Source organism: Falco cherrug, chromosome 4 (assembly GCF_023634085.1).
Source record: "Falco cherrug isolate bFalChe1 chromosome 4, bFalChe1.pri, whole genome shotgun sequence".
In the NCBI taxonomy this organism is placed as follows: Eukaryota; Metazoa; Chordata; class Aves; order Falconiformes; family Falconidae; genus Falco; species Falco cherrug.
In genome coordinates this window covers 51,212,906-51,221,110 of record NC_073700.1, presented here as the reverse complement: position 1 = coordinate 51,221,110, position 8,205 = coordinate 51,212,906, and the positions used below count along the sequence as shown (strand labels likewise).

Sequence of the window (8,205 nt, the reverse complement as noted above, 5' to 3'; positions counted from 1 at the left end):
CCCAGTCCCACCCCTGCCACGCACAGGGCCCCCTTCCCCCAGCCCCGGTGGCTCCCAGCCCCGTCCAGCCTGGCCTTGGGCACTGCCAGGGCTGGGGCACCCACAGCTGCTCTGGGCAGCCCGTGCCGGCGCCTCGCCGCCCTCACAGGGAAGGATTTCTCCCTCAGCTCTGATCTCCATCTGCCCTCTCTCAGTGCAAAGCCGTTCCCCCTTGTCCTGGCGCTGCAGGCCCTTGGGAAAAGCCCCTCCCCAGCGTCCTCGCCGGCCCCTTTGGGTGCTGGAAGGTGCTCCAGGGTCTCCAGGAGCCTTCCCTTCTCCGGGCTGAACAGCCCCAGCGCTCCCACCCCGGCTGCGCAGCAGAGGGGCTCCAGCCCTCTGGCCATCTCCGTGGCCGCCTCTGGCCCCGCTCCAACAGGTCCGTGCCCTCCTTATGCTGGGGGCCTCGGAGCTGGAGGCGGCGCTGCAGGGGGGTCTCAGCAGAGCGGGGCAGAGGGGCAGAGCCCCCTCCCTCGCCCCGCCGGCCACGCTGCTGGGGATGCAGCCCAGGGCATGGGGGGCTTTCTGGGCTGCGAGTGCACGTGGCCAGGTCACGTCCAGCTTCTCGCCCACCAGCACCCCCAGTCCCTCTCCTCAGGGCTGCTCTCAATCACTTCATTGCCCAGCCTGTGTTGATACTGGGGGTTGACTCAACCCAGGTGCAGGACCTTGCACTTGGCCTTGTTGAACTTAATAAGTTTTGCAGGGGCCCACCTCTCCAGCCTGCCCAGGTCCCTCTGGGTGGCATCCCTTCCCTCCAGCATGTCAGCTGCACCACATATCCTGCTGTTGTTGGCAAACTTGCTGAGGGCGGCTTGGTCCCGGTGTCTGTGTTGCCAACAGAGTTGTTAAACAGTGCTGGTCCCAGTACAAACCCCTGAGGAATGCCACTTGTCACTGGTCTCCACCCAGACATTGAGCCATTGACCACAGCTCTTTGAGTGCGATCATCAGCCAATTCCTTACCCACCAAGTGCTCCGTCTCTCAGATCCATGTCTCTCCAGAGACAAGGGTGTCGTGTGGGACAGTGTCAAATGCTTTGCACAAGTCCAGGCAGGTGACGTCAGTCACTCTTCCCTCCTCCACCAACACTGTAACCCCACTGTAGAAGGCCACCAAATTTGCCAGGCACAGCTTGCCCTGAGTGAAGCCACGTGGTGCACATGGCTGAAACTCCCTCAAACAAGAGAAAGGTGAGATCATACAGTATTGGTACAGTGACAACAAACATGCAGGAGGAATATTCAGCCTCATTCTTCACGGTTTAAACCATCACAAGCTATTATGCAAATTAAACCACAAGGGAGGGAGATCATCCCCTGTCTGTCGACAGCAAGGCTCCTGCATGTGCCCAAGGGCTGTATGTGTCACTCATCTGACCCGAGGGAGCTACTGAGCTACTAAATCTCATGAAAATATGTGGCATGTTGGCCTGCTAGATAAGAAAATCAGTGTGGTGACTAAATCAAAACAAAAATAGGTGTGTCTCTTATGTCTGGTCACTTGAGGGAGGAAACACCCTTTGCATCAGGCTGTGGAAGGGGGCACACCCCATCCATGTAGAGTTAAGGTTGCAGCTTCTGCCTGACCCCCTCTTCCCAAACCTGGGAGTGTGGGTACATTTCCAGGGCCAGAGCTTGTAAGGGGAAGACAGCAGGGAAATTCTGTGTCCTGATGAAAGTCATACATATAACAACTGCTTGTACCATGTGCTATTTTTAAGGTCTAAGATTAAATAGCATCCTAATGGCTTTCTTTGGAAGGATCAGGCAACGGTTTGAATTTCAGCGCTGTCCCAGCCTACCTTGGGCTTCAGATCATTATAGGCTTAAAAATCCCTCTCTCTCCTTAGCAGATCCACCTCTCTTGTCCTCTGGAGCCTTTCTGCTAACTGTTCTCCAAGATGACGTAGACCCTGGTTCTCGTGCAGGACAGCAATTCCTGTGCCTGTGGAGCAGCCATAGTAATACAACAAAAAGCAGTGGGTTACATCAGCGCCATGTCGGGGAGTACATCTGACCTGCTTTTGGTTTCAAAAAGAACTTCTAGTTCTTCCCTGAGCCTTGAATTTATTCCCCAAAATAAAACCTTAAAGAGTCCAAAGCCTAGCCTTCAATACAGTGGTCACACGGGAGCAACCTATTGGTGTTTTAAGGAGACAGAAGTGTCCAGAGTTCACACTCGCCCTAGTCCCAGCCAGGCACACCTAACCAGCAGAAATCAGACCAGGCAGCCGCCCTGCAATGCCATAGGTGTGTCCATTATAAACTATGCGTTGCAGCAGGCAACTGTCCAATATAATCCAAACATCCTTATTTCATTGCACAAAGGGCTTCCTACTTACAAAATCTGAATTTATAAACCCTGGGTGGTGGGCTACCATCAGCCCAAAAGCTGTGATCTGTTTCTACAGCATGTAGCATCACAGTCCGGGCAGCTGTCTCCCATCACTGTTCTTCCATACACATTGCTAGCTAAGAACAAATTCTTCTGGTTGTCTCATCCCCATCTACAGCTTTTTCTTCATAATATGTGGCATGCTCCTTGCACATCTTAAGCTGTTATGGGTTTTTTACCCTATTATGCATAGCTTCTCAGTACACTGAGAACTGGGCTTCCTGGTTTTCTTAGATCCTGTCTTGCTTCAGCTGAAGGCAGTTGAATTTTTGTCATTGGTATTGGAAGGAGCAGGATGGAAGAGAGAATTTCATAGCTCAGCTTACATCTGAAGGACAGAATAACTTGTTCCTGATCAGAAGGAAGGAAGGAAGGAAAAGCAATATATAATATGAGCTACACCTCTGTCCTCCACACAGATGAATTCCTGCAACTGTTCAGCAATCATCAATGTAAAGGCGGGATGAAATCCCAGCTGGACTTGTTCCTAGGTGAACAACTGACTGATGTGTTCCCTTAGCTGCTAGCATGCTTACAAGCCTAGCTTCCCCAGAAAAAACTCCTGGCTCCTTTATTATTCTACCTGAGCTTAGCTTCTGTGGGGACACTGTTTAATATGAAACTTCCTTGTTTTAGTTCAAAATCTGAAGTCTGCTCTTTGCTTTATGGGAGCAGCTCTAGGACAGACTCCATTCGTTGCCTCCCCACATATTTTTGCTATGCAAAAATTCAGAGCATCTCATTTATCTTTGTTTATCCCTGGAAAGAATATAACCTACTTCTCCACTTGCTTTTCCAGCTGCCTTTCTGGACTCCGCGAGTCGTCTCTCAGCTCCGTTTGTCCTAAAAGAGAGGGCAGCAGGAACCACCCTCCTCGGTCATATGGCAGTCAAAGTCTATGAGAAGCTACCGGTGTATCTGTCCTTGTAATAGCAAGTAATTTTTTTTTTTTTTTTTTTTTTGCAGGGGGAGGTGGAGGGAGAGAAGGTGCGTGGGCAATAGCTCTGCCCCTTCATCAAGTCAGGCAGTGAAAGTGGATGGGGTAAAAGTAAGGGGACCAGCTTATCTCCCTAACGAGTCCCTCCAGGCCAGGCCCATTAGCCCAGCAGGGCAGGTAAAGCAGGCCAGCAGTCAGGCTGCTCTTCGTGTAGGTCTGACTTGTATCATGTGAGTCACTTGTGAGCGCTGAGGGAGCCAGGCAGGGAGAGCTCGTTTCTGGCAAATGCTTGTTCATGGCCACTTTGATGGGAGACAGTGCAAATTAAGGACACTCGGTAACGTGGCAGGGCTTGGCTTGGCTGTTCCAGGGCATTGACAGTAAAAGTCTTGGAGAGAAACAGCGATGAACAGTGCGGCTTTCTGGCCCATTTATCAAGAGTTTGTCATTCTCCCTTCAAAGCATATGACATGATAGCCAAAGGTGAATGCTCAACATGAGAAGTGCTTGGGAGGCAAGGCTGCTGGGGATTGTCCTGGCTCCGCAGGGATGCCGCTTTAAAAGCCCCGTGTTGCTGAGAGGTTCCTGTCATCCCTCTGATCTCTCAATCATTTCAGACATGCAGCAGAGCCTGTGGAGGGGTCATTTCCAAAAATGAGTGCTCGTCAGTGGCAGTTAGTAAGTAAGGCACCCTGAACCCTCTATAAAGAAGGAGAAAGAAAAAAAAAAGCACCAGTTCTATAAAGTGTTTGAGTGGAGCAAAGAATTGCCTCAGCTCTTACAGTAGCACCCAGGAAACTTTTTTTCAGGAAACTTGGGTTTCTGTATGCTTTTGAAAGTGAATGCCTGTAAGCATCTTGGAGAATTTGAATACTCCTACAAAAGTAGCCTGCAACTTCCACTCCCATGCTGCTGTCTTCATTTCACATCCACTTCCCTCTGATGAATCAGGCATGCAAGAAGAAGCTAACTAGCCCGAGTGAGGCAGGACGCTGCTCCGGCAAATACAAAAGCATTGTGGGGCGCTGGCAGATATTGGCCGGCCAGCCAGCCAGGGCTGTTATGCTTATCAAAGCTGACTCCAGCACAAAGGAAGGCATGGAATTTTGGCCAGGGACCCCTGCCACCCCAGAGACCTGTCAAATCTCTCTGACTGGTCATGGGATTTGCCTTGCAGCTGGCACACCCCGTGATCTTCTGATCTGGGATTGTCTGTCAACTGTAACCTGGTGCGCAGGGCGAGGAGGAGGAGGGTGGCTGCAGTGCCATGCTGAGGCTGTGGGAGCAAGTAGTGCTGCTGAGGGCTCTGCGGTCCCCGGGGCACCATCAGAAAGCACAGCTCTAGCTGCTGTCCTGCATCCCAGGTCCTACTGTGAGTGACCCAGGGTGTGGGATGCTTCCCGCACTCAGCACATGAACCAGAGCATGGGCGTTCGCATGCGGGAAGAGGAGAACCTGCCAAGGCTTGCCATCATGTGGTAGCTGAGGTTTGCATCTAAGCAGAGCCTTGTCCTGGTAAGTGCTCGACAGCCTGGCCTGGAGGGCTTCATCCTGCTCCTCTGCACTGGAGAGGGCGTTTAGCATCAGGTTGGCAGAGCTGATCTCTCCTCCAGCCTGGGCCTCTCGTAAACCAAGCCCAATTATTCTGAGACAGAAAATTTGAGTCTGTGCTGCAATGACAGAATGAGATGTCCTCAGGAGTCTGCGTGTAGCCTTGAGTTACCTTTTATAAATAGGTTAACAGCTGGAGGGCCCGTGTGTGTTTAAAGGGAAAAGACACAGTACATGCCCTATATGATATGCTCTGTCCTAAGCAATTCTGCCATTCTGTTGATTTATATCTGGAGATTAAAGGATTTGCCTTTCAATCAAATTATTCTTCTCAAACTACCAAGTGGGGGAGAGAGGGGATTTTGATCACATTCTCCACTCTGTGCAGCTATCCCCAGTGAAGCCACAGAAATTTTCTCCCTTGCTGTGCAATACATGCAGCTCGTGAATTACTCCCGCTCACTTTGATGGTGATTTGCTATTTCTGTCCTGCTTCTGGTGCACAGGACATTTGCGGCGCAGGAGCGGGTGAGAGGTCTTTGGGCCCCCAGGAGCTTCCAGCCCAAAGCAGACAGAGCATGTAACCAGGACTGACAAAAGCCGTGTGATGAGACAGAAGACGACTGTTCTAGGGAAAAGCAGGCTGCAAAGAGCCCGGCTCCATCAGGCCCTGCAGGTCTGCAAGAAGTTCTGTGCAAGCCATATCCCTCACCAACAAGGAGAGCGTCCCAGGGATCAGAGCCTAGTTAGCTTTGATTTTACTGTTCTCTTCCTTCCTCAGGCGATCAGATACAAGATAAGGCTCAGAGAGCGGCAGAGGGGGACGTTTTGGTCACTCATCTAGAGGCTGGAAGGAGCAGATCTGAGGACGATGAGATGGAGGACACGGGTGTCTGGAGGACTGCCATGCCTCTGTTATGAGATGTGCCATCACTGCTTGGACAAAATGAGGGGACTGTGAAAGGCAACGGAACCTCACATCTCTTCAGTGTAGTACCCTGTGTCAGATGGTACTGGGGCCAGGCACGGAAGTTTGCCAGGCCAACACAGAGGTGATCTCTTCACGCTGAATCTCATCCTGCACCTGGATTGCTGCCTGGCTGAAGCTCTGGGACAGGAGGGTTCATACACTTTCCATACAACTCATTATGACTATTCCAGACATTCCTGGGACCCAACGGTCTACTCCCTTTCTGAGTCCTAAAAAGCCAGCAGCAACACTTTCTTGTGGCAACAAGTTACACAGGGTAATGGTACATGTGCAAATTAATGGTTTGGAGTGTGCTGCTTTCCAATTCCTTTGTTTTTGTGTTACAACAAAAAAAGAAGTGAAAGGTTCCTGCTGTACTTTCTGTCAGCCGTTCAGCATTTCCTCTGGTTCCATCGCATAATTTCTGACTTGCCTTTTTTTCTGAGGTGGCTGATGCCTCAGTGTCCCATCACGTGCTCTTCCCTCTCCCGTGGCTGCCCTCCCGGCTTTTGGTGAACAACCCTGAATTCTCCAACTTCCTTGTCGTGGTGGGATGAGGCAGAACTATGGGTATCATCTTTGGAAAGACATTGCTGTTTACATACATTTCCTACATCCCTCATCTGAGTTCCAGTACTTTCATTATACCTCATCTTACTTCCCTTAAAGCTCTAACAACCTGTTGTTCCCCTTGCTCACAGACAAGGCAGAAGCCAGGGCAGTGCTGTCTACAGAAATGCCCAAGTTCTGTTTCTGAAACGACACAGTCACTTTAGAAACCTGACTCCCATGAAATTCCCCTTGGTTATCAAAACAGCTGAGAGCACTTCGGCTGTCTGAAGAATTCCCAGGGCATTTTCTGCTGTTTATTTTCCCTTTGGGCAGTTCGCCCATTTGTGCAAACCCTATGAAAGAGCAGGTGTGATGGAAAGCCCGTATGCGTGATGCTCATCCACAGCTGTGCAGCCACCGCTGGTCCCATTTTGCACACTCATCAGTTCAGACATGCAAATAAAGGGTGTGTAGTTTTCATTTATATGCTTTAGCTTTAAATACGAGCCACACAGGGAAGTTGCATGAAAACCATCTTTTCAGGCTAGAAGCAAGCCCTCGGTGTGAATTAAAGGCAGTGTCATATTATCAGCAAGGACAGAGCTCGGCCCTTCTTGATCAAAAGCTGCTTTCCCTGGCAGCTCGTGCCAATGGAGGCAGCAGGGTGCCAAACCCCATGCCAAACCCGAATTATTCAGCTACAGTAGAGCAGAAGGCGGAGACCTCCCTATGTAGCGCACCCAGCTCACTGCAGCATCACCTGGGAGACCTTGTGAGAAGCCCTTTGCCCAGCTGGAGATGGCCCGCTGGCCCTCCAAGGTGCTCAGCACCAGCTCAGCACCACCTGAGTGGGCAGCACAGCCGTGTGCCTCAGCCAGCTGATGAAGCCTGCCCAGCTGAGCAGGCGATGGAGCTCTGGGCTGGGGAAGGATGGACCTTCCAGCACATTCAAAGGTGTTACTCACTGAGATGCATTTCTCAGGCATGCGATTGGAGAGGTTTTCTGAATCTGCTCCCAGACCTGGCTGCCAAGAGAGAGCAGCATATATGAAGCAGAGAAAATTAGCTAACCCCTGAGGCTGGGGTTAGAGAGGGGATCTCTGAGGAATTACCTCACATCCAAAACTCTAGTAGGGAAAAAAGGAAGGTACTGGCTGGGGGGAGGGTGTAACTGCGAGAAACAGGCCTGAAGGAGAAAAGAGAAAATGCATCATTGCGCTGCATGACATGGCTGCAGCAGATAGCTGCTTGAATTATACATAGAGCAGAGGGCAGATTACATCAGAATTAAAAGTTGCCTGAAAATGCCAAAGAATGAAACTCAATCGGTTGTATAAAAATTTAATTACCATGTTGTTAAACCCTAGCTTTCCGGAAGAGACAAAGTAAACACGGTTTCTGGAAGACTATTTCTTCCCTTGGGACTCCATGATAGACGTGGAGACCTGATTGCAAAATTTCATCCTTGCCAGTAGGAGGAAAAAAAAAATGCATGCAATATCCAAAGCTTAGGCTCAAAAGCCACAAACTGCAATATTTTTTTCTACATATCTTTCTGCTCTCACTTTAAAAAGAAACGAGAGCTGGGGAAAATGACAGCAGCTTCCATTACTATGGGTGAGAATTCCCATTTAAATTCTTATTCATCTTCCAAAAATGAGACACTTTAAGGAAGGGGGGGGGGGGGAGGGGGGGAGGGGGGAGGGAATGCACTCCAGTTGCTTGGAATAGAAATACAACTCGTTCATACAAAGCATGGAA

General features: G+C 50.3%; 1 long non-coding RNA gene across 4 annotated transcripts; it reads left to right on the top strand.

The window, feature by feature from the left end:
- The first annotated feature begins 560 nt into the window (after nucleotides 1-560).
- On the top strand, nucleotides 561-7,809 carry LOC129735832 (uncharacterized). Of its 4 annotated transcripts, none has more exons than XR_008731689.1 (4): nucleotides 561-2,925; nucleotides 3,234-4,886; nucleotides 5,429-5,598; nucleotides 5,704-7,804. It is a non-coding gene; the product is annotated as an uncharacterized LOC129735832 (long non-coding RNA). The 4 variants fall into 4 exon arrangements; XR_008731691.1 differs by having other exon boundaries at nucleotides 576-3,360; nucleotides 4,736-4,886; nucleotides 5,704-7,809; XR_008731690.1 differs by having other exon boundaries at nucleotides 576-4,049; nucleotides 4,736-4,886; nucleotides 5,704-7,809.
- The last annotated feature ends 396 nt before the right edge of the window (nucleotides 7,810-8,205 follow it).